Source organism: Pleurodeles waltl, chromosome 4_2 (genome assembly GCF_031143425.1).
Source record: "Pleurodeles waltl isolate 20211129_DDA chromosome 4_2, aPleWal1.hap1.20221129, whole genome shotgun sequence".
Lineage (NCBI taxonomy): Eukaryota > Metazoa > Chordata > Amphibia > Caudata > Salamandridae > Pleurodeles > Pleurodeles waltl.
This window is the reverse complement of record NC_090443.1, coordinates 117,458,767-117,485,686: the sequence shown is the minus strand read 5'-3', so window position 1 is coordinate 117,485,686 and position 26,920 is coordinate 117,458,767. Positions and strand designations below refer to the sequence as shown.

At 46.2% G+C, this 26,920-nt stretch overlaps 1 protein-coding gene across 2 annotated transcripts in view; it reads right to left on the bottom strand.

The window, feature by feature from the left end:
- Positions 1 to 26,920, bottom strand: part of TFCP2 (transcription factor CP2) — a 348,159-nt gene that overhangs the window by 96,032 nt on the left and 225,207 nt on the right. The window lies entirely within an intron of this gene.

Below are 26,920 nucleotides of genomic sequence, written 5' to 3'. Positions count from 1 at the left end.
GGAGAAATTATATTGCTGATACAGATTTTGTGATGAACACAAATAATACACATATTTAATTGCACAAAGACACAACAGAGCACAGACAAGATATGCTGTGACTCATTTTTCACTGTCATTAAAAAGGTAGCTTGCGGGATTGGGGAATCATGTTTCTCAAAAGCAAATCTGAAATTCCTAAAGGCTAATACCCCATTTCTTCAGAAGCCACATTTCTACTACTCCTTTGGGAATGTAAGGCTTTGGGAAATCTGATTTGAGCATAACTGTTTAACAATACTGTAATCAACTCCGCTCTGGAGAAACAAGGATTTGGCTTCTAATCCCAATTCTATACTGTGAAAAGCTCAGTTGGATAACCTAATGTTCGCCAAAGCATTGTTTTACTCTGTTACAGGTATCTTTTGTCAAAGGTCTTATCAAAGACCTCTTTCAAAATTACTAACATACTAGTCATTAATGAATGAATGGCCATTTACATTACTTTGTTTACATTCACTTTTCCAAATTTAAATTAGAGGGCAGTGTGTAAAAAAAAAAAAAAAAACTGTTTAGGATGAATATGCGGAAACAAAAACTAGCACCTAATCAGGAGTTAACACTAAACTTTGTAACATTTTAACAAATATGGTACACAAAAAATTTAAAAAAATAAAGTGCTTCAGGCACTTCAATATTGAATGGCAAGATGAGGTATGATTGCACAGACAATGAATAATACAAATATTGAACAAAGTCCTAAACTGTTGATATTCCTCTTAGGGGAACTGCCCTATAAGCTTAGATTTCCAAAGTGGATAAGTCCCTCCACAGTGTATGGATATCAGACGCGCACATTTCAAACAGACAATATCTTTAAAAAAAAAACATAATAAAACATTGCCTAGCTAAATAAATGTGCTACCTTTTAAATTCGAATTAAAACACATGCTATTAAGAAGATAAAATTCAACTTTATTACTGCCTTAGAAATAGGGAAAAAAAAAGATTTGTCTACAGGCAGTAGTCGCATTAAAGACCACTGAGACAATGTCACTTTGAGGCAAAGGCTGCTCTCCAGCATCTCAGAATTCAGCAGAAGGACAATTTACCATTTTTTTCAGTTCACTTTGACTGGCAAGCAATAACTCAATGATATCGTCCTCCTTATCTGGGGTTGTCTGACAGTTTGTTTAGGAATTTAATAAAGATTCCAAGGGGCACTACTGAGTGGAAATAGAAGAGAAGCACATAGGGAGCAGTGTATAATGTCTGTGTACCACGCCTTTCTTGGCCAATCCAGGGCGAAGATGATGTCTTGGGCCCGGTAATGGCTAATCTTCCTCAGAACCCGTGCAATCAAGGATGTGAAGGGGAAACTTCCACTTCAACATAAAATGTGTTTCCCATGGCTACCTGCTACAGATGCTGGAAGGCACAAAACATTGGGCAACGGGCATTCTTGAGAGTGATCAACAGGTTCACCTGAGAGATACCCCACTAAGGAGAAGACTCTGAACTACCTCCGGCTGAAGACACCACTCGTGATTCACGAGATGCCATTAGGTGAGACTGTTGACCCTGATATTCAACAAGTCAGCTATGTGGTTCATAATCATCCATAGCAACTGTTTTCACATCCAGGACCAAGGTCTCAGCATATGTTAAGGTGTCACTCCTCGCTTCTTGTGATGTAGAACATTGCTGTTGTACTGTCGCTGCAATTTCCCTGGAGTATCATATCTCCCTCATGTTGAAACCACTGCATTGGGGGGCTTCACTGGCGAGCCCTCATTTACCAATATGCATGTAAGACCAAGAGAATGCTAAAGGCGGAGCTGGCACAGAACTGTCAGGATGCGCTGGATGGGCTGCAAGTGAGATTTGGGTACACTGACTGAAAATCCCATGTCAAAGAAATGTTGTGCTTTCCAAGTGATGGAACGCCATCTGCTGAGCAGCCGCCATTGCCATCACCTTGGTGAAGACTCATGAAGCCAAAGAGAGGCCAAATGGAAGCACTAGAAACTGATTGTGAGTGGACCCCACCGTGAATCACAGATGCTTCTTTTGAGACGTTAAGATTGGGATATTAAAATAGACATCTTTCAAATGAAGACATACCATCCAGTCTTCTGTGTCAAGCACCAACAAAAACAGAGCTAAAGACAACTTCTTAAATAAATCCTTATGTAAGAAGTAATTCAGGAGTTTCAGGTCTAGGCTCTAAATGTGTTCCTTTTTGGGGATCAGGAAGTACAAAGAGTAGCAAGCCTTGCCTTTTTCCTACTCTGAAACCAACTCTACTCCTCCCTACTAAACAGGGCTGCCACCTTCTGCTGCAGGATGCTCAGGTTTTTCTCTGACTGAAGGAACTGCAGGGGAGGGATCTTGGGGAATTGCTGTTTGAAAGGTATGGTATACCCCTTTTCCACTATTGGTAAGCCCCAATGGTCTGAAGTAATGGCCTTGTAAGGTTGTAGAAAAGAGTGGCCTGTCCTCCCACTGGCCACACATGTTCCTTCACAGCCAAACTCCTATGGTTTCTGTGGTGATACTAGGGATGAGGAAGAAGAGGACTCTTACCCTCCACTGGTGCATGAGGCTGGTGTTGCTGGGAGGGGTGGGAAAGCCTCTGCTAAAAGGTCTTAGATTATGAAAAGTGCCTCTTGTGGATGCTTGGATCCCTAATGATCTAGCTGTAGTTCGGCCCTTTTCCTTGAATCTTACACATGCTGCATTGGCCTTTTCCCACAAAAGTTTTCCCCATCAAAAGGAAGGTCCAATAAAGTGTTTTGAACATCCCAGGAAGAGCCCTTAGAGCAGAGTCAAGTATGTCTCCTAAGGGATACAGAGGAGCTCATGGACCTAGTGATGGAATCAGCCATGTTCAGTTCAGCTTTTATTATGTGTCAGGCTGCATCATGTCCATCACAAACCACCACAGTAAATTGTGGGTTGAGGTGGTCCAGAAGGCTGACAACCATAGCTGCCATATCCCAAAGGGTGTGTGTTTAGTAGCCAGAAAAACATACAGCATTCAATAATCTTAGCCCTAGACTGCCTGGGAAAAAGAGTCTGTTGCTGTTCTCTCTAGTTTTAGGCTCACAATCTGGTGATGAGTGGGGAATGACCACAGGTTTAGCCTACTGGTGGATGACACCTGAATAATTGAACTTTCAGGAGAACGATAAAGGGAAAGAAAGGCTGAACCATTTGAAGTGGTCTGTATCTCTGTGCAATAGCCCTATTCATGGAGAATGACCAGGGCTCCTTCACGGTGTTGACAAGTGCTTAAAAGAGAAGACGGGGATTGTCGGTTAAGGCTTGAAGTACATCAGTCGAAATGTTAAGGCGATGTTCTACTTAGGAAAGATTAAGTTCCAGGGGCTCTGCCACTTTATTTAAGACTAAGTGAAAAGGGGTTACCTCTGGGGAAGTTAGACCTGGTGTTGGATCTATTTCACGAGAATTGCCAAGACCACTGGCTTCCTGGACAGCCGTTTCTATGGGATCTTCATCATTTTGAGTCTGGGCCTTCTCTTGATCTGTGTTGGAGCCAAACAGCCCATGAACACAGTTCAATTAACCACAGTCACTGTCCTCTCTATGCTCTTTTTCCTCCAGGAGTCTCATCATCTCCCTTCTGCACTCTTAAACTAGGTAGGTGGTGGAGGTATAGCTGGGAGCATCAAGAGCACTTGTGCAGAGGTTACAACAGACATTAGTGTTGGCGCTCATAGCATCTCTTTGTGGACATGGCTTCCATGGAATATTCGACGTTGGGAGCAAAATGGAGTGAACTGTAGACCAAGTGGGACATCACAGAGGGTCGTGCCTTTTAAAAAAAAAATTGCAGCGCTCGACAAAAAGATGCCAGATCTATTCCTGACATCAGAAACTCAGGATAAGCTGCATGGATACTGTGGAAGGCAGATGAAGTGGGGGATTTGACGTTGCCATCAAATTCAGCAAGGCTGGTGAATGAAAACTGCACTAACTGTGGCTCAAGCGAAGACTGCAGATGCGCAGATTTTCAAACAGGTGTTGTACACTTGGATCTGCAACCCCTGGAAGAAGAATGTTTTTTTTCTAGTGTTGTGGCTTTGCTTTGAAAAGGTTGCCCTTCTTTCACTGACTTTGGGTTCATCCTCAGGCAAAGACCACCTTGACGAATCATGTCTATTTTCTCTGGTGCCTCAGTTCCAGACATGTGGATCCATAACGAAAATCTGTCTAACACATTTTGAATAGCGATTGGGCCCTGACATTTTAGGGGCAACATTATCACCTGCACTGAAGTAATTTAGATGTTCATGTGATGTGAAGATAGAAGATACAGATTTTCGGCTAAGAGTCAGAAAACAACTGAACTCTTATTGAGGTGCAGAGGTGGCAGATTTATTGCTCCAGTGACACCACCTCTCCTCTGCTTCTCTCATGGAGATGGAGCCAGTGTCACCCACCAGCATCACAGAGATATGGTAAAGGTTTCCAGATACAGTCTGACCCTATCAATATTCAAAGGTGGGTAATCTGCAGGTGGAAGTACCCAGCAGAATGCCTCTTTATAATCAAAGGCCATTTAAAAAAAACATACATAAACGTGTATCAATATATAATGACAGAAATGCAAAATATCCTGCATAGAGTATCACTGCAAAGGCCTAAGAGAAAGAAGTTCCAATCACATCTTTTGGGTAACTAAAGAGAAAACATTTAATTTCTCTGTAAATAAAAAAAGAAACAGTATTATGGGAAAGAAAATTATCCAGGATGAATAAGTACAATCATGTCAAAAGTCTGTCAGGAACTACATAATTAAGTAGTGTTTAAGGATGCTACACTCTTTCTGATTATTTGATGAAAGATTGAGACAAAATAGTATGGGGTATTCACTTCATTACAGTAATCAACCGTATACAAAATTAACCTTTAAATGCCTTTCATGGTTGTAATCCAATTTGCCTAAATTCATAAACATTTGAACTTTTATGAATGTGTTTCAAACCAATTGGCCTAATTATATTAAACATTTGAACCTTTGTTAGCGGTATCCAAAAACAGTTAGACATAATAGTGAACCAGACGTTCTAAACTTTGATTTGAGCAGGGTTCTAAATTAAAGGCTCACATGCACAGCATGTATTCCACTAAAGAAATCGTGCATTTCCCATAGGATAGATTGTGCATGCACCTCATATGTTAATTCAGCCTCTGGACATAACATGTAGTCAGACTTTAATATTAACTCTGACATACAGAGTCTAAATATAGACAAGAGGGAATCTAAATTCTGATATCCAGTAGGGATTTTTTTTTTTTATCTACCCAAGCATAATCAGTAATAATAGTGATTCCATATGATTACATGTAAATATTAGGGGTGTTACCACGTAAAATACCTAAATATCAATGTGTGGGGTGTAAATACGTTTATTTGACCTACATCCAAATGTTTGGTGCATGTGTAATAATTTAGGCCAATTGGTCTGATACACCCTTATAAAGGTTCATTTGTTTATGAATTATAGGCCAATAGGATTGATACAGTCCACGATACTCCACTAGGAATGATACAACTGAGTAATTTGAGGATTCATTTTGGTACATTGTAGGAAGTTGGCTCTGTATGTGCTATTTCAAAGTAAGGAATAGCATGCACAGAGTCCAAGGGTTCCCCTTAGAGGTAAAATAGTGGTAAAAAGAGATAATACTAATGCTCTATTTTGTGGTAGTGTGGTCGAGCAGTAGGCTTATCCAAGGAGTAGTGTTAAGCATTTGTTGTACATACACAGACAATAAATGAGGTACACACACTCAGAGACAAATCCAGCCAATAGGTTTTTATATAGAAAAATATATTTTCTTAGTTTATTTTAAGAACCACAGGTTCAAATTCTACATGTAATATCTCATTCGAAAGGTATTGCAGGTAAGTACTTTAGGAACTTCAAATCATCAAAATTGCATGTATACTTTTCAAGTTATTCACAAATAGCTGTTTTAAAAGTGGACACTTAGTGCAATTTTCACAGTTCCTAGGGGAGGTAAGTATTAGTTAGGTTAACCAGGTAAGTAAGACACTTACAGGGCTTAGTTCTTGGTCCAAGGTAGCCCACCGTTGGGGGTTCAGAGCAACCCCAAAGTCACCACACCAGCAGCTCAGGGCCGGTCAGGTGCAGAGTTCAAAGTGGTGCCCAAAACACATAGGCTAGAATGGAGAGAAGGGGGTGCCCCGGTTCCGGTCTGCTTGCAGGTGAGTACCCGCGTCTTCGGAGGGCAGACCAGGGGGGTTTTGTAGGGCACCGGGGGGGACACAAGCCCACACAGAAATTTCACCCTCAGCGGCGCGGGGGCGGCCGGGTGCAGTGTAGAAACAAGCGTCGGGTTCGCAATGTTAGTCTATGAGAGATCTCGGGATCTCTTCAGCGCTGCAGGCAGGCAAGGGGGGGGTTCCTCGGGGAAACCTCCACTTGGGCAAGGGAGAGGGACTCCTGGGGGTCACTTCTCCAGTGAAAGTCCGGTCCTTCAGGTCCTGGGGGCTGCGGGTGCAGGGTCTCTCCCAGGCGTCGGGACTTTAGGTTCAAAGAGTCGCGGTCAGGGGAAGCCTCGGGATTCCCTCTGCAGGCGGCGCTGTGGGGGCTCAGGGGGGACAGGTTTTGGTACTCACAGTATCAGAGTAGTCCTGGGGTCCCTCCTGAGGTGTTGGATCGCCACCAGCCGAGTCGGGGTCGCCGGGTGCAGTGTTGCAAGTCTCACGCTTCTTGCGGGGAGCTTGCAGGGTTCTTTAAAGCTGCTGGAAACAAAGTTGCAGCTTTTCTTGGAGCAGGTCCGCTGTCCTCGGGAGTTTCTTGTCTTTTCGAAGCAGGGGCAGTCCTCAGAGGATGTCGAGGTCGCTGGTCCCTTTGGAAGGCGTCGCTGGAGCAGGATCTTTGGAAGGCAGGAGACAGGCCGGTGAGTTTCTGGAGCCAAGGCAGTTGTCGTCTTCTGGTCTTCCGCTGCAGGGGTTTTCAGCTGGGCAGTCCTTCTTCTTGTAGTTGCAGGAATCTGATTTTCTAGGGTTCAGGGTAGCCCTTAAATACTAAATTTAAGGGCGTGTTTAGGTCTGGGGGGTTAGTAGCCAATGGCTACTAGCCCTGAGGGTGGGTACACCCTCTTTGTGCCTCCTCCCAAGGGGAGGGGGTCACAATCCTAACCCTATTGGGGGAATCCTCCATCTGCAAGATGGAGGATTTCTAAAAGTTAGAGTCACTTCAGCTCAGGACACCTTAGGGGCTGTCCTGACTGGCCAGTGACTCCTCCTTGTTGCTTTCTTTGTTCCCTCCAGCCTTGCCGCCAAAAGTGGGGGCCGTGGCCGGAGGGGGCGGGCAACTCCACTAAGCTGGAGTGCCCTGCTGGGCTGCGACAAAGGGGTGAGCCTTTGAGGCTCACCGCCAGGTGTCACAGCTCCTGCCTGGGGGAGGTGTTAGCATCTCCACCCAGTGCAGGCTTTGTTACTGGCCTCAGAGTGACAAAGGCACTCTCCCCATGGGGCCAGCAACATGTCTCTGGTGTGGCAGGCTGCTGGAACTAGTCAGCCTACACAGACAGTCGGTTAAGTTTCAGGGGGCACCTCTAAGGTGCCCTCTGTGGTGTATTTTGCAATAAAATGTACACTGGCATCAGTGTGCATTTATTGTGCTGAGAAGTTTTATACCAAACTTCCCAGTTTTCAGTGTAGCCATTATGGTGCTGTGGAGTTCGTGTTTGACAGGCTCCCAGACCATATACTCTTATGGCTACCCTGCACTTACAATGTCTAAGGTTTTGTTTAGACACTGTAGGGGTACCATGCTCATGCACTGGTACCCTCACCTATGGTATAGTGCACCCTGCCTTAGGGCTGTAAGGCCTGCTAGAGGGGTGTCTTACCTATACTGCATAGGCAGTGAGAGGCTGGCATGGCACCCTGAGGGGAGTGCCATGTCGACTTACTCATTTTGTTCTCACTAGCACACACAGGCTTGTAAGCAGTGTGTCTGTGCTGAGTGAGGGGTCTCTAGGGTGGCATAAGACATGCTGCAGCCCTTAGAGACCTTCCTTGGCATCAGGGCCCTTGGTACTAGAAGTACCAGTTACAAGGGACTTATCTGAATGCCAGGGTGTGCCAATTGTGGATACAATGGTACATTTTAGGTGAAGGAACACTGGTGCTGGGGCCTGGTTAGCAGGGTCCCAGCACTCTTCTCAGTCAAGTCAGCATCAGTATCAGGCAAAAAGTGGGGGGTAACTGCAACAGGGAGCCATTTCTTTACACAAGCCCCCCCCAGCCCACAGGCCAGGAGACTCAGCCCAAGCTGGGAGAGTCTTCCTAGTCTGTCAGGCGAGGAAGAGTAGGAGAAATAGGCTGGTTAGTTGCAGGGCCTACTCTGCCTTACATCCTTCTGTTCAGGTCATTCCCTTTGGGGAACTGACCTACTTCCACAGTGATAGGACCTAGTCTGAATTGCCTCTTGTCTGCCTCTTCAATGTCTCCACCCATTCTTTCTATCTTGGTCTTAGAGGTATCCACCTCTGCTAACCTTATCTTGGCCAGGGTTACCCCTAGCTTACCCAGAGAGGTTACCCAGAGCTGGAGTAACCCCACCATGACCAATAGGGTCAGGGGGCCTAACTTGCTATTTGGCATGGGGTCAGACCACCATGCTAAGGATAGTGCAGCCATAAAGGCTAACACCCAGCAGAGGCCACTGACAGCTGTCAGTGCCCAGAACCACACCTTTAGCTCTTCACCTAAAAGGGAAGGGGCTAAGTTACAGGCTTCTTTGGGTTCAGGTTGCCTGTCTGCTGTATTGGAGTGGGGGGTTACCACATCTTGTGTTTACCCTTCTTCCACTCTTTCTTCTGTTAGCTGAGGAGCCACCCACTCAGGTTTAACAGTTGCCTGACTAGCCAGGACTTCTTGTGGGTCAGGTTGGACTTTATCAGGGCCATTTTTGGAGTTCTCCCCTACTGGAGCAGAATCTCCTTGGCTTGCTGTAACCTTGGCTAAAGGTTGTCCACCCTTCCTACTCTGTTTTCTTTTCTTCTTCTTCTGGGGCCTGCTTGCATTTACTGCAGAGGCAGGACTTCCAGAATCCTTGAGAGAGGACTGGCACTGGACCAGTTCCTCTCTTGAGCTCTGACTAACCTCTGGGTAGTCATTTCCAAGGAGACAATCAAGGGGGAGGTCTGTACTGACTACTACCCTTCTCCAGCTAAGAGTGCCACCCACTTCTATGGGCACTAAAGCCACAGGCCTCTTAGTGACCCTGTCTAGGCTAACTCTTACCCTGGCAGTCTCACCTGGGATGTACTGGTTTGAGAGCACCAGCCTGTCATGCACAATAGTGTGACTGGCACAAGTGTCTCTCAGGGCAGTGGTTGGGATTCCATTCACCAGTAGGTGGTGGAAGTGTCTACTTCCCTCTGGAATCTCCAACTCACCTGTTGGGCCCTGTTTCCAGTTGAAGGCTAGGAAGACCTCCTCATCTGAGGAGTCATCTCCCATGGCTACACTGGTTACCCCAGGAATTTTGTTCTGGGGTTTGTTTTTGGGACAAGAAGTGTCCTTGGTTTGGTGCCCAGACTGTTTACAGTTGTGGCACCATGCCTTAGTGGCATCCCAGTTCTTACCCTGGTACCCACCTTTGTTTTGGGTTGTGTCCTGGGGCCCACCCACCGGTTCTGGTTTTTGGGGGCCTACAGAGGGCTCTGTCTCTTTGTTTCTAGTGTTACCCACTTTCTCCTGGGGAGTTTTTGTAACCCCTTTCTTTTGGTCACCCCCAGTGGAAGTTTTGGTTACCCTAGTCTTGACCCAGTGGTCTGCCTTCTTTCCCAATTCTTGGGGAGAAATTGGACCTAGGTCTACCAGATACTGATGCAACTTTTCATTGAAGCAGTTACTTAAAATGTGTTCTTTCATAAACAAATTATAAAGCCCAACATAGTCACACACTTCATTTCCAGTTAACCAACCATCTAGTGTTTTTACTGAGTAGTCTACAAAATCAACCCAGGTCTGGCTCGAGGATTTTTGAGCCCCCCTGAATCTAATTCTATACTCCTCAGTGGAGAATCCAAAGCCCTCAATCAGGGTACCCTTCATGAGGTCATAGGATTCTGCATCTTTTCCAGAGAGTGTGAGGAGTCTATCCCTACACTTTCCAGTGAACATTTCCCAAAGGAGAGCACCCCAGTGAGATCTGTTCACTTTTCTGGTTACACAAGCCCTCTCAAAAGCTGTGAACCATTTGGTGATGTCATCACCATCTTCATATTTTGTTACAATCCCTTTGGGGATTTTTAGGATGTCAGAAGAATCTCTGACCCTATTTAAGTTGCTGCCACCATTGATGGGTCCTAGGCCCATCTCTTGTCTTTCCCTCTCTATGGCTAGGATCTGTCTTTCCAAAGCCAATCTTTTGGCCATCCTGGCTAACTGGATGTCCTCTTCACTGGGGTTATCCTCAGTGATTTCAGAGGTGTTGGTCTCTCCTGTGAGGGAACCAGCATCTCTGACTATTATTTTTGGAGTCAGGGTTTGAGGGACCCTGTTCTCCCTAGATAGGACTGGTAGGGGGGAATTGTCCTCCAAGTCACTATCCTCTTCCTCTGAGTTGCCACCCTCAGAGGGGTTGGCCTTTTCAAACTCTGCCAAAAGCTCCTGGAGCTGTATTTTGGTAGGTTTGGGGCCCATTGTTATTTTCTTTATTTTACAGAGTGACCTTAGCTCCCTCATCTTAAGATGGAGGTAAGGTGTGGTGTCGAGTTCCACCACAGTCACATCTGTGCTAGACATTTTGCTTCTAAAAGTTGGAATACTTTTTAAGAATCTACAACTGGTTCTAGAATCTAATTCAAACTTTTACAAACTTTTAAACTCTAAAAGAAATGCTAAACAGGATCTAACACAAGGCCCTAGCAGGTCTTTTAAGAATTTAGAAAACTTTTCAAATTGCAAAAATGAATTTCTAATGACAATTTTGGAATTTGTCGTGTGATCAGGTATTGGCTGAGTAGTCCAGCAAATGCAAAGTCTTGTACCCCACCGCTGATCCACCAATGTAGGAAGTTGGCTCTGTATGTGCTATTTCAAAGTAAGGAATAGCATGCACAGAGTCCAAGGGTTCCCCTTAGAGGTAAAATAGTGGTAAAAAGAGATAATACTAATGCTCTATTTTGTGGTAGTGTGGTCGAGCAGTAGGCTTATCCAAGGAGTAGTGTTAAGCATTTGTTGTACATACACAGACAATAAATGAGGTACACACACTCAGAGACAAATCCAGCCAATAGGTTTTTATATAGAAAAATATCTTTTCTTAGTTTATTTTAAGAACCACAGGTTCAAATTCTACATGTAATATCTCATTCGAAAGGTATTGCAGGTAAGTACTTTAGGAACTTCAAATCATCAAAATTGCATGTATACTTTTCAAGTTATTCACAAATAGCTGTTTTAAAAGTGGACACTTAGTGCAATTTTCACAGTTCCTAGGGGAGGTAAGTATTTGTTAGGTTAACCAGGTAAGTAAGACACTTACAGGGCTTAGTTCTTGGTCCAAGGTAGCCCACCGTTGGGGGTTCAGAGCAACCCCAAAGTCACCACACCAGCAGCTCAGGGCCGGTCAGGTGCAGAGTTCAAAGTGGTGCCCAAAACACATAGGCTAGAATGGAGAGAAGGGGGTGCCCCGGTTCCGGTCTGCTTGCAGGTGAGTACCCGCGTCTTCGGAGGGCAGACCAGGGGGGTTTTGTAGGGCACCGGGGGGGACACAAGCCCACACAGAAATTTCACCCTCAGCGGCGCGGGGGGCGGCCGGGTGCAGTGTAGAAACAAGCGTCGGGTTCGCAATGTTAGTCTATGAGAGATCTCGGGATCTCTTCAGCGCTGCAGGCAGGCAAGGGGGGGGTTCCTCGGGGAAACCTCCACTTGGGCAAGGGAGAGGGACTCCTGGGGGTCACTTCTCCAGTGAAAGTCCGGTCCTTCAGGTCCTGGGGGCTGCGGGTGCAGGGTCTCTCCCAGGCGTCGGGACTTTAGGTTCAAAGAGTCGCGGTCAGGGGAAGCCTCGGGATTCCCTCTGCAGGCGGCGCTGTGGGGGCTCAGGGGGGACAGGTTTTGGTACTCACAGTATCAGAGTAGTCCTGGGGTCCCTCCTGAGGTGTTGGATCGCCACCAGCCGAGTCGGGGTCGCCGGGTGCAGTGTTGCAAGTCTCACGCTTCTTGCGGGGAGCTTGCAGGGTTCTTTAAAGCTGCTGGAAACAAAGTTGCAGCTTTTCTTGGAGCAGGTCCGCTGTCCTCGGGAGTTTCTTGTCTTTTCGAAGCAGGGGCAGTCCTCAGAGGATGTCGAGGTCGCTGGTCCCTTTGGAAGGCGTCGCTGGAGCAGGATCTTTGGAAGGCAGGAGACAGGCCGGTGAGTTTCTGGAGCCAAGGCAGTTGTCGTCTTCTGGTCTTCCGCTGCAGGGGTTTTCAGCTGGGCAGTCCTTCTTCTTGTAGTTGCAGGAATCTGATTTTCTAGGGTTCAGGGTAGCCCTTAAATACTAAATTTAAGGGCGTGTTTAGGTCTGGGGGGTTAGTAGCCAATGGCTACTAGCCCTGAGGGTGGGTACACCCTCTTTGTGCCTCCTCCCAAGGGGAGGGGGTCACAATCCTAACCCTATTGGGGGAATCCTCCATCTGCAAGATGGAGGATTTCTAAAAGTTAGAGTCACTTCAGCTCAGGACACCTTAGGGGCTGTCCTGACTGGCCAGTGACTCCTCCTTGTTGCTTTCTTTGTTCCCTCCAGCCTTGCCGCCAAAAGTGGGGGCCGTGGCCGGAGGGGGCGGGCAACTCCACTAAGCTGGAGTGCCCTGCTGGGCTGCGACAAAGGGGTGAGCCTTTGAGGCTCACCGCCAGGTGTCACAGCTCCTGCCTGGGGGAGGTGTTAGCATCTCCACCCAGTGCAGGCTTTGTTACTGGCCTCAGAGTGACAAAGGCACTCTCCCCATGGGGCCAGCAACATGTCTCTGGTGTGGCAGGCTGCTGGAACTAGTCAGCCTACACAGACAGTCGGTTAAGTTTCAGGGGGCACCTCTAAGGTGCCCTCTGTGGTGTATTTTGCAATAAAATGTACACTGGCATCAGTGTGCATTTATTGTGCTGAGAAGTTTGATACCAAACTTCCCAGTTTTCAGTGTAGCCATTATGGTGCTGTGGAGTTCGTGTTTGACAGGCTCCCAGACCATATACTCTTATGGCTACCCTGCACTTACAATGTCTAAGGTTTTGTTTAGACACTGTAGGGGTACCATGCTCATGCACTGGTACCCTCACCTATGGTATAGTGCACCCTGCCTTAGGGCTGTAAGGCCTGCTAGAGGGGTGTCTTACCTATACTGCATAGGCAGTGAGAGGCTGGCATGGCACCCTGAGGGGAGTGCCATGTCGACTTACTCATTTTGTTCTCACTAGCACACACAGGCTTGTAAGCAGTGTGTCTGTGCTGAGTGAGGGGTCTCTAGGGTGGCATAAGACATGCTGCAGCCCTTAGAGACCTTCCTTGGCATCAGGGCCCTTGGTACTAGAAGTACCAGTTACAAGGGACTTATCTGAATGCCAGGGTGTGCCAATTGTGGATACAATGGTACATTTTAGGTGAAGGAACACTGGTGCTGGGGCCTGGTTAGCAGGGTCCCAGCACTCTTCTCAGTCAAGTCAGCATCAGTATCAGGCAAAAAGTGGGGGGTAACTGCAACAGGGAGCCATTTCTTTACATACATCAAATTAAGTAATTTAATGTCAATTGGAAGAAGATATGCATACCAATTTGGAATACTGAATTTTGCAATTGTTGCATTGCTCTCCCAAGAGCAGAACTGAGGCGGGGATGGATTTTCCTGCCTTCGACAAGGACAAGTAGGCCCTCTTGGAGCACTCGTCCCTTCCCCTGTTATCCGCCTTGGGAGATGCCCTAAGCGCCTGGAGGGATCTTGCAGGGATAGTCCCCTCAGGGGAGATGGATGAGGATGAACCTCAGGGGGATTTCTCAGACGATGTGGGCACTTCTAGACCCTGACCCACTCAGACACAGTGGACGCCTACATCGCTAACCACCTCAGAAAGCCACATGAAAAGGAGGTCTGTAAAAAGCTTACAGCGGAGTGCCCACATCCCTCCTTGTCCAGCAAGATGGCTTGCACTCCGGAGATCGATGTGCGCATGGCCACGTTCCTACAGAAATTCATTAAAGATCCAAAGAAAGCGATCGATAGGTGATGGAAGCCCTGCTAGGAGAAGCTCCTGGATATGGTAGGCCCACTCACAAAAATCCTGGAATTGGCAGAAGAGGCAAAGTCCCACTGTCCCCCGAGGTCATCTCCGGTTGGGCCCAGAGAGCAGTAATCTTTTTGGGCAATGATAATTGCGCTGTCTCAACTGAGAGGTGCCGTTCGTTGCTCATTAAGGTGGATCCAAAACTGGGTGACCTGGCTTCTACAGAGGCAAGTATTCAGGCTCAAGTGGGCCTGTTAGGGAAACCATTTGTGAGGAAGCTGGCCAGGTTTGTGGCCACCTTCACATCTTTGGACAAGGCTTAGTCCTCGATGAAAAAGGTGTTTCAGTCCCACCTTTTCATTGGGGCCAATCAAGGCGGGGGGAGGGGAGATCTGCCGCCCGGGTTCTCTGTCCAAGGCCCTCCCAAACAACAAACCTACCACAGAGGCCAGCTCTCAACCGGGGCTAGGGAGTTTTCCCTACCAGAAGTGGCTACCGGGGCCGCAGAAACAGAGGTTCCTCCAAAGCCTTCTCACAGGGAGCCTCAACAGGGGAGTGTTTCGGATCTCTCCCATGTGAAAGTGTGCGGCGCAGCATTTGGCACATTTGGCTCACAATTGGGAGGCTATTTCTTCAGATGCCTGGGTACTAGAAACGGTGAGGGGTTTGCACAGAGATCTAGGGGCTCCTCACTCTGACATCACACCCACACACTCAAGTGTTCTCACAACAGCCCGTCAGATAGATCTGGGAGTGCAAGACCTGCTCTGCAAAGAGGTAATAGTTTGTTCACAACTGCACCCCAGAGTTTTTTTAAGCAATATTTTTCTAGTGAAGAAGAGGGATGGCGGACAGAGACCAGTTATCCACCTATGGGAATTCAACAGTTGGTTGGTTTATTGCCATTTCAAAATGGAGGGGATCCACCTCCTGTGTGATTTACTACGTCCAAACGTCTGTATGGTACGCCTCGATCTCAAAGATGCGTACCTCACGGTTCCTATCTTCCCACCAAACCAGCGGTTTATGCAACACCCATATGGAGGTGTGGAATGGTCGAGCCATTTCTGGATTCGACCCGGACCGCATCATCGAGTCTGAAGCCAGCAAATCCGGATGGGGGGGCGTGCTGAGGTAAATGTAAAAAAAAATGTAAATTAGCACTTGTATAGCGCACTACTCACCCGTTAGGGTCTCAAGGCGCTGTACTCATACCGCTATGGAACCCCTCCTGGCTTTTCCCTGTGAGGCGCCCACTCCTGAGCACCCCCAGGGTGAAGCCAGGCATCCAAGCGCTGTTGGGGCCGTTGTGGAGATTAAGCAAGCTATTGCCCAGAGTTGCAGAGTGGGACCCATGAATTAGATTAGGCACCGAGGCGAGAGTTATCTGGTCAAGGGGAATTGAGCCCAAGACCTGCCGAAGCAGGACTTGAACCCTGGTCTTGAGCCAGATCTCTGCTTCAGGGTGAATCCTTCACTGGGTAAATGGTCTGCAGAGGAACAAACTTTGTATAACAATTGTTTGGAGCTGATGGCAGGCTCCTTCGCAGTGTGGCGCTGGACCAAAGTGAGGGCCAACTGTTGTGTGTTGCTGAAGATAGACAACCTCTCAGCAGTGCAGTACATAAACCATCTAGGGGGCACCAGATTGAGGATCCTCACGGATTTAGCCAAGGAGTTTTGGGACTAGTGTCTGAATAACAATGTTTCAGTGGGGCGGAACACCTTACGGGAACGTCCAATCAAACTGTGTACTGGTGCTCAAGAGTGGCCCGACAAGTCTGTGGCAACTAGATCCTGGGGTTTTCTCACAAATAAATTTCCTCTGTGGTCCTTTATCTTTCGATCTCTTCGCCTCATGACTTGACCACCAGCAGCAGCTGTTTTCCAGTTGGAAACCGGATCCGCAGGCAGAGGCAACAGACGCCTTCCTGCAGGACTGGTCGAGGGAGAAGGCATACGCATTTCCACTGGCTGGTTCTAGGTGAAGATATTGGAGAGGGTGGATAAATTCTGCAACAAACATATCCATGCGAGACTGTAGGGAATATTGTAAATAAACACAGGCATTACTGGGTATTGATTCTGATCTTCAGTACAGTTCAGTTGGCAAACATTGGTAACATAATTAGTCAAAGCAATTTTCAAACTAACAATGAAGATATAAATACTTTAAGACATTTTCCTTGTTTTTTTTTTTTTAACAGTCACTTTTCCATCTAACTGAAATGGCACATTGCCCATGTCAAACAGTCAAGGTTTGTAAATATTGTTAATAAGATTCTATCAGATGGCTTATCTTTTGACTTTTTTCATCTGTATCTTTTCATTTTGTTAATTTTGCTGGGAACGTTTAGTTACTACTCCTTTGCTATACTGGTGACAACAATGTGTTTAATAGCAAAGAGGTTGGATCATACAATTACATTTTTTTGAATTATCCTTTGGCATTCTTAATTTGGAGTGTGTTCATTAGCCTTTAATTCACAGATTACATAAGTAATTTTATGAAAATAGACTAATAAGGAATGTTCAGAATGGTGGTGCTGTAATCAATATGCACCAGTAAAGTTGTGAGGGAAGTTGCTCATAAAGGGAAAACGAACGCAGAAGGGCAATAGGTACCACTACGAACAAGCTCTGGCAAAGCCAACAGGTTGTGTGTAGAGTGCAGTAGAGTGGAGTACAGTGTCATGGAGTGGAGTGACCTACTGTGGAGTGAAGTAGTGGTATAGCATGGAGTGGAGTAAAGTGTTGTATAGTAGAGTGAGGAAGCACAGAGTGGAGTAAGGAGGCATAGATTGTAATGGCATATAGTTGCATAGAGGGGTGCAGTGTAGAGTGGAGGGGTGCAGTGTAGAGTGGAGGGGCGCAGTGTAGAGTGGAGGGGCGCAGTGTAGAGTGGAGGGGCGCAGTGTAGAGTGGAGGGGCGCAGTGCAGAGTGGACTGGCACAGGGTGTAGTGGAGGGGCACACGAGTGGAAGGGCACAGAGTAGAGTTGTGTCAGAATGGAGGAGCACAGAAGTAGCGTAAAGTGCAAGGAGTACAGTGTCATGGAGTACAGTGTCATAGTGTGGGGGGAGTAGAGTAAAGTAAAGTGTTGTAGAGTGGAGTACAGTGTCGGAGTGGCATAGGGTGGAGTGGCCTAGAGTGTAGTATGTATGGTGTGGTAGCAAACTGCCATTACAGACAACATATTTTCAATTGAAATAACCATTTCATTTGCATAGACATACAGTTTTACTAAAAAAAAAAAAAAAGTATACAGCGCACAAACAATAATGTGTGGAAGGGGATCACCAAGTGTACAGATTTGTTTCAATTGTATTAAAATATTTGCTTCCACCACACTTCAGAATTACAAAAAAATTTGCTTCATTTGTGCTTCCCTAAATTTGATATTTTCTGGTATATGTGTATAGTTCATTTACAGACATTTAAATTGAGTTGTGTGTTCGAAAAAATAATATCCTACAAACTTTCCTCTCACATGGGTATTCAGCAGGATTCCCACATAAATCCTCTCATTTTGAAGTCAGGGAAAGAAAGTAAACACCTTACTCCCTTGGAAGACAGAGCCTGGCATTTGGCCTCTGTTTTTGAATTCACAGCAAATGTAACAAGATAAGAACAACATTTAAAGGGCTGTTTACTGGAAGTGAGCACTCTTGGAAGAATACAAGGTCCGATGGTGAACATGTGATGCTCCATGGGAAAGACAAAGACATGCTAGGCAGCCTAAAACAAATAAAGCCCGCTAACAGAAAGCAAGCAAATGTGATTTACAAACCACAAAGTCAATGATAAGCAAGAGGCGCAATACATTCCCAGATAAGCTTTTCCTGTGTCCCCTAGATGTGTTTGCGCTGTCTGGTAGGCTACAACCTAAAAATGAATACCAAACAATGCAAGATGTAAACTTTTAGACTGAGAAAACAAAAAGATTTTGAAAGTTACCTGCCACATTTTTGTTAAACTGAAGCATTTGCCCATGCAACTATGCACCTATTTCTCCGGATTTCTGACAAATGTAAGAGTTTCAAACAACTCTACATTAAAATAGTTATTGAGACCTGAATATTAATCTGCTTTCTGAAAGAAACCACTTGCAAGCATGAAACAGGATGTTGTAAATGAAAGAGATGAACAGTCACCAATCTTTCAAATGAGGCTGAACAGGAAAGAAAGATGGAAGAGAAAAGGTCTAAGGAAGACAGATCTTTTACAAAAAAAGGTTTTACTTGAACACACTCATTTTATGGACAACCAGAAAATGATTGATTAATTAAGCCTGTAATTTGGCTGCTCTTCTAGTGAAATGACAGCTAAAAAATGGTGCCTTCCACGAAAGGATGCCTTAACACAATTAGTTACTGCCACTCTAAACAAAGAACCCTGCTTGGGTGAAAACAAACAAGATGAGAGAGCTGCAAACAGAAAAATAGGAAGCAGCAAATTACAAAATGTGTATAGCCCAAGCCTGCAAATGGTCAACAGAATGTTCAGAAAGCTTCAAAGGAAGACCATCTGGGGTATACTACTCTGGGACAAGGTCTACAGGCAGTTAACACTTCTGTAGGAGGAAGTAAAAACAAAGGGTTAATGTTGCGAAGTCATCCTTTTGCCCTGTTCACCCCCATTATTTTGCTTTTTTGGTAACTGACTGACTGCGCCCTGGGCCCTGCTAGCCAGTGCCATTTTAAAACACAACACATAAAGTAGAGCACACTAGATCGCCTGTCTTTAAAATTCAAATTTTTATCATTTGCATGACAGCCCCTATAAGTCCCTAGTAGATAATACGGCAAGGGGGTGCCAACTACCTATCAGACCCTAGTAGATAATAGGGAATGGAAGTTAGAGGCCCAGTAGATTTGCTGGCCTTTGCATGTGGTCACTGCTGTAGGTTTTCTGTCATTAGGATGAGGGCGTGTGTGCTTCCTGACCTGTTATCTACCTGTGGGTTTTTATCCACGCCCACCTCACATCCCATCACTTTCACTCATTTGTGGGCTTTCCTTTCAAAAATCCCTTGATGAAATTGGTAAATGCTTCAGGTTTGTCCCACCTTGGGGAGGTTTTGTTACCACCTTGCAGAATGACCCTGTTACATGGATTATTGCACAAATGCTGATACGTTTTACTGTGAGTGAACAACTTTTTTTTTGGGTGTCTCTCCTTCCCAGTCATGGCGGCCATGGTGCTTTGAATTAGCTCGCACTGCCATCTCCCGGCACCTCCTGCTTGTCCCTGAGTTTCCTGTTAGTGTCTGCCTGTCCTCACCACCCCTTCCACGTCATTGCTTGTTTATTTTACTATTTTTATACATTTACAGATAATTGTGGAACCGGTAGATGCATAAGATGTATTTACAAACTTTTACTCGTCCCTAACATTTGTGAATTGTATCCACACATACACTCAGCAACTGCCCTCTATAAACTGGTGTTTTTTTCCTAAAACATTGATGCATTTATGAGGCATCGTCAATTTGGGGGCCATGTCAGCAGCACGAGGCATTATAAAAACAGACCTGTACATGCCACAGGAGCTGCTGAAGCACATGCGGCTTCCAGACACTTTATACCAGCTACTTTTCCAGTCAATGTGTTTTCCTTCCCATCCACGGGCTATGGTGTCTCTAACTGTATGCTTGTTTGTTTGACAATGCTGCAGTTTTATAATTAAGGGGGTTATTACAACTTTGGAGGAGGTGTTAAAGTGACGGTAAAGTGACGGATATACCACCAGCCGTATTACGAGTTCCATAGGATATAATGGACTCGTAATACGGCTGGTGGTATATCCGTCACTTTTGGGACAGATTAACACCTCCTCCAAAGTTGTAATAACCCCCTAAATGTTTTTTGTGTGTACTGCTGCTAATGGGGGAGGATCCACAGCCCCGATCTGGCCCTGCCAGCTTGGTCTCCAGCTTTACCCAGGCTTGCCCAGCATGGCTGCACCCGAGACTTTCTTTCAGTTTTAAGTTTCTGTTTTTGCCTCTGTTGTGAAGTCAAATATTCTAATTCTCTAGGTCGAAGCTTGACAAACTCATGACGTCCAGGGGTTTTCTTTGCATTTTGGAATGCAAAGCGCAGATTTGTCAAAAAATATATATTGTAGTGCTGTATATAATTTTGTGGGTTTGCTTAAAATGTGAATTGCTACTTTAAAAAGTGCATACATTTAACTTTAGAAGTAAGCATAATAATAAATGTAGTGAGTGGGCATTCTACATAAGGTCTGCAAATAATACAATTGTTTTTAACGAACGACACAGTACTGGCATGGGAATTTAATTATAAACTTGGCCTGGTCCGGGTGAGACGCTCGCACACTGCATGAGTGCCAGGCCCTCTCTTTTCCAGGCTGTGCCACAGGTGACCCTCTGCTGAAAACTGCAGTTCTTGAGCCTTTTTGGAGCTTTAAAAAGTTAACTGCAGGGATAACAGAGTGACCCATTTCTTACTCAGCCTTCAGTCGTTTAAAAAATATTTCTTATATGCCAAGTGTCTCCCTTGTCTTGTGACACTTTCAGTCTATTCATTTTTTTTTTTGGGGGGGGGGGGGGGGCGCTTTGGAGGGGCAGACCCTCCGTATCACAATATGCCCAAGTGCTGTAGGCTAAAGGCGAGCACTGACCAAAGCGGGGTGGGGTGGGTCACAGAAAACATGGGCACCCCTTGGTGTCTTATGTATTTAAACATTGGAAATGTCCATTCTTCGGATTCACCGCTCCTGTGCATTTTTTAAGCCTGGTTAGGCTGCGGTGCTGAATTCACATATTGTTGCCATTCTGTACAAAAAATAGACAAAGGGTTGGCTTTGGCTCCACCCAGAGGAGTACGACTCTCTCACCTTATGACAGTGGCTAATTGTTGTATCATTCCACCTTTCGGCTCTCTTATGTCTGGAACGTTAGTTTTGCACCTGGGAGTAGCTTCTATTTTAAGGGCCTTCTTTCAAAAATATTCCAGTACTCCTACCAGCCCTTTAGTTGTATGCAGGGCCACTGGAATTATGTGGCAGAAAGGACCAAAAATATGTGGCAGGGTTGACCAATTAATGTGGCAATTATTGTGGCAAAAGAAGTCCAGGTATAAATTTACAATGCCAATAGCTCCAGCTCAAGTAAATGTGGGACATATTGCATTGCATTGCAAATGTGTGTTTTTAAATGCAGCCTGACTATGCAGACTGCATGTAAATGGAATGGTGTCCCAATTTAACTTTAGTGATATAGGCACTTTAAATGTGAGAATCATTATTATTTGTACACACTAGGTACCCCCAGCTGCACAGGAATGCCAGAACAGGGGCGTGGAGGGGACACTAGGACCAGCAGGGTATGCCAATCCATCTACCCCCACATCCGGTACCCCTCAGCCAGATACCAGGCTTTAGGAAGTAATTTGCAGATTTCAGGAGGAGGAGAGCTATGAAAATGAGCCACACTGGGAGTTGGTTTAGTTAGCTCTGACCGTTCAGCCGAAATTTCAGCCAACATGGATTTAGAAGAATGGTGCTTTCTGGGACGAGAATATGTTACTCTTTGGAGGAAGTGGTCATGCACCTGGGTGTCACCCTGAATTCTGAGTGATGCCCAGGTTCCTGATGCCCAGAAGCTGTGAATAAATATGCGGAGGTGCATAGCCTCTCAGGTCTGCTGCCTGAAACTACAAGAGAAAGAGGGACTGTCCTGCTGTAATCTGGATCTGCACCCTTGGCCTGAACTTCAGAGTGAACTGCACCTACTGCACAATCTGGTACTACAGTCCTGCGGACTGTGCCTTGCTTCAAGAATGACTAAGGAGTGGACTCCCTGCAGCTGCAGGTTAACAGAGTTTTACTTGCACCATCTCCAGCAAGGGTCTCCAGCCTGGGGTGCATCCAGTGGACTTTTAAGGATTTGGCTAGGTGCACTGTGGGAATTGTGGCACCAACCTTCCAAGGACCATCCAGGAGATTTTGGACCAGTGGATTTGTGTTTTGGACCCTTTGAAGCTGCAAGGAGGACTTCAGGAAACATCTCGTGAAGTTTGGAGAACATTTGTGAAAGAGCTCCAGGAGGTGAACGACTGGGAAGTCAAGCTGGCGAACCCTCATCACAACCTGGCCTGGATTTCAAGTTTGTCCTGCTAAAAAGCTCCAGAAATCAGACTTCCAGGATTTGACCGGGAGCTCCCTGAAAGTCAAGCCAGCGAACCCTCACCGAATCCAGCCTGGTGAATAGCCATGAGAGAGGAAAAAGCTCTACATTTTCTATGTGTGAAGATGGAATTTTGACCAAAGTCTCCCGCTTAGAGTATCCGACCAGGGCTCCATCGTGGTGAGCCTCAAACTTTGACTTTGTCCCGATCTACCATGAGCAGGTGTCCTGATTTGGCACTTTGAGTTTCTAAGCACTAGAAAGCGTTTATTCTTTAAAAAAAAAATCATATCTGGATTGGATTTTTGTTGTTTTGGTGTCTATTTACTCATAAAAATATAAAATATTTTTATAAATTGGTGTGGGATTTTTATTGTGTGTCGTGTCTTACTTATTTACTGTATTGGAGTTTTTAAATGTTTTACACTCTTGACTCTTAAATTAGGCCTGTCTGTTCGGTTACAGCTACCAAGGGTTGAGTATGGGGCTAATTTACTGAGACCTTTACTGAGCCTATATTGTGTCAGTGGCCATATTGCCAATGGTAGGTGCATACTTACCACTACCAATAACCCACTTTCCAACAGCTAACCTTTCAAGTTCCAAACTCCAAGATCGAGAACCTTGACATGCTTTTGGGAAAACCCTTGAACAGAGAGGCCATGGAAGGAATACAACTTAAAAGAATAATTTCCAAAAACTATGTGTAAGGAAATGCCGCCTTGGCATGGTTACCCCCTGACCTTTTGCCTTTGCTGATGCTATGTTTTGAATTGAAAGTGTGCTGAGGCCTGCTAACCAGGCCCCAGCACCAGTGTTCTTTCCCTAACCTGTACTTTTGTTTCACAATTGGCACACCCTGGCATCCAGGTAAGTCCCTTGTAACTGGTACCCCTGGTACCAAGGGCCCTGATGCCAGGGAAGGTCTCAAAGGGCTGCAGCATATCTTGTGCCACCCTGGGGACCCCTCACTCAGCACAGACACACTGCTTGCCAGCTTGTGTGTGCTGGTGAGGACAAAACGAGAATGTCGACATGGCACTCCCCTCAGGGTGCCATGCCAACCTCACACTGCCTATGCAGTATAGATAAGTCACCCCTCTAGCAGGCCTTACAGCCCTAAGGCAGGGTGCACTATACCATATTTGAGGGCACCAGTGCATGAGCACTGTGCCCCTACAGTGTCCAAGCAAAACCTTAGACATTGTAAGTGCAGGGTAGCCATAAGAGTATATGGTCTGGGAGTCTGTCAAACACGAACTCCACAGCACCACAATGGCTACACTGAAAACTGGGAAGTTTGGTATCAAACTTCTCAGCACAATAAATGCACACTGATGCCAGTGTACATTTTATTGTAAAATATACCCCAGAGAGCACCTTAGAGGTGCCCCCTGAAACCTTAACCAACTACCCGTGTAGGCTGACTGGTTTTAGCAGCCTGCCACACTCGAAACATGTTGCTGGCCACATGGGGAGAGTGCCTTTGTCACTCTGTGGCTAGTAAAGCCTGCACTGGGTGGAGATGCTTATCACCTCCCCCTTGCAGGAGCTGTAACACCTGGCGGTGAGCCTCAAAGGCTCACCCCCTTTGTTACAGCACCACAGGGCATTCCAGCTAGTGGAGTTGCCCGCCCCCTCCGGCCACGGCCCCACTTTTGGCGGCAAGGCCGGAGGAGATAATGAGAAAAACAAGGAGGAGTCACTGGCCAGTCAGGACAGCCCCTAAGGTGCCCTGAGCTGAGGTGACTAACTTTTAGAAATCCTCCATCTTGCAGATGGAGGATTCCCCCAATAGGGATAGGACTGTGACACCCTCCCCTTGGGAGGAGGCACAAAGAGGGTGTACCCACCCTCAGGGCTAGTAGCCATTGGCTACTAACCCCCAGACCTAAACACGCCCTTAAATTTAGTATGTAAGGGCTCCCCAGAACCTAGGAACTCAGATTCCTGCAACCTAAGAAGAAGAGGACTGCTGAGCTGAAAAACCCTGCAGAGAAGACGGAGACACCAACTGCTTTGGCCCCAGCTCTACTGGCCTGTCTCCCCCCTTCGGAAGAAAACTGCTCCAGCGACGCTTTCCCCAGGACCAGTGACCTATGAATCCTCAGAGGACTGCCCTGCTCTAGAAGGACCAAGAAACTCCAGAGAACAGCGGCCCTGTTCACCCCAGACTGCAACTTTGTTTCCAAAGGAGCGACTTTAAAACGACTGCGTTTCCCGCCAGAAGCGTGAGACTTGTAACTCTGCACCCGACGCCCCCGGCTCGACTTGGGGAGAAACAACACTTCAGGGAGGACTCCCCGGCGACTCAGAGACTGTGAGTAACCAAAGTTGTTCCCCCTAAGCCCCCACAGCGACGCCTGCAGAGGGAATCCCGAGGCTCCCCCTGACCGCGACTGCCTGACTCTCAGATCCTGACGCCTGGAAAAGACCCTGCACCCGCAGCCCCCAGGACCTGAAGGATCGGAACTCCAGTGTAGGAGTGACCCCCAGGAGGCCCTCTCCCTTGCCCAGGTGTGGCTACCCTGAGGAGCCCCCCCCCTTGCCTGCATCGCTGAAGAGACCCCTTGTTCTCCCATTGAAACCTATTACAAACCTAACGCGTGTTTGCACACTGCACCCGGCCGCCCCCGTGCTGCTGAGGGTGTACTTTCTGTGCTAACTTGTGTCCCCCCCGGTGCCCTACAAAACCCCCCTGGTCTGCCCTCCGAAGACACGGGTACTTACCTGCTGGCAGACTGGAACCGGGGCACCCCCTTCTCCATTGAAGCCTATGCGTTTTGGGCACCACTTTGAACTCTGCACCTGACCGGCCCTGAGCTGCTGGTGTGGTAACTTTGGGGTTGCTCTGAACCCCCAACGGTGGGCTACCTTGGACCCAAACTTGAACCCCGTAGGTGGTTTACTTACCTGCAAGAACTAACCATTACTTACCTCCCCTAGGAACTGTGAAAATTGCACTGTGACTAGTTTTAAAATAGCTATATGTGTTTTATTTGAAAAGTATATATGCTATTGTGATTATTCAAAGTTCCTAAAGTACTTACCTGCAATACCTTTCATGCAAAGTATTACATGTAGAATTTGAACCTGTGGTTCTTAAAATAAACGAAGAAAATATATTTTTCTATACAAAAACCTATTGGCCTGGAATTGTCTCCGAGTGTGTGTTCCTCATTTATTGCCTGTGTGTATGTACAACAAATGCTTGACACTACTCCTTTGATAAGCCTACTGCTCGACCACACTACCACAAAATAGAGCATTAGTATTATCTATTTTGCCACTATCTTACCTCTAAGGGGAACCCTTGGACTCTGTGCATACTATTCCTTACTTTGAAATAGTGCATACAGAGCCAACTTCCTACACTATGGAACACAAAGACGTAGGGAGAACAAAAATCATGAGCATTGAGATAACAAATAGTTATTATTGCAGTACTAGCAATATAATGGAGCATGATATCAGAGTTGGAGCATCACGACTCCTCAAATGAATAATCCCTCATGAAATCTCAATGAAAAAGTGAGATGTCTGTGGTTGCAGAGAGACTGATTTCTGCAACTTCCATTCTCTGAAATATACAATCCACCTATGAATTAAGATGCCACTTGTGGCGGGAAACTGCTTAGAAAGTCTGTTCCCACTAGTCACCGACTCCATGAGATGAGCTGCTTACAGACCGGTTCCTCCATCTTTGGTCAACTGACAGAGCTTAGAGCCTCCATACTCAGATGATGAGAGCCCAACTGAACTGCTTGCTTAGATACCAGTGGTGGTGTTTATTATTACCTGGACCTGTCTGCCCTGCTGTTGATGAAAGGAAACTTTAAAAGGCCAGGCTGGCTGCCCTCAAAACCAAGATGTTGCCATGACGTTTGCTCTCTGGCAAACAGTATTTTTGCAAAAGTCAAATCAAGTCAATTATCGGCTCGTTCTTGAAGATAAGCTTGTGTCATTATCATTTATCCTGGCCCAGGGGATAGAACAGATCTGCTTTCAGAAGATGATCAACATATTTCTGTCAATATAACTGAACAGACTCCTGACAGCTGAAAAAGGTTTAGGCCTTAAAATCCCCATTCTGCAGGTCTGAGTGAATGCAGAGATCCCACTGACTTTCACTGCATCCTCAAACTTGCCAGAGGTTCAATGAAATTACATGGAACCACCAAAGCCAACTGATGTAATACCACCCTTAGCAGCTGAACAGGGCCCTTTTCAAATAAGGGCACAATAATATCTGGACCCATGCCCAAGGACTCCAAATCTCACAAGGTTGAGTGTTCAAAATAGCGCATATATAACATGATGACAAGCTAAGAATAACTTCTTGCAATCAAGCAAGAGAAAGCCAACTTTTGCTAAGGAGTGGTGCCAATTGAAACGTTTCTGCTTACAAGAGCAAGGAAAGGCACCCTGAATATTAATTAACCTGGCAGCCAGATATTGATGAATGGCTACAGAAACCTTTTTAAGATGGGCTTTCATGACTGCCATGACCAGTATCCAT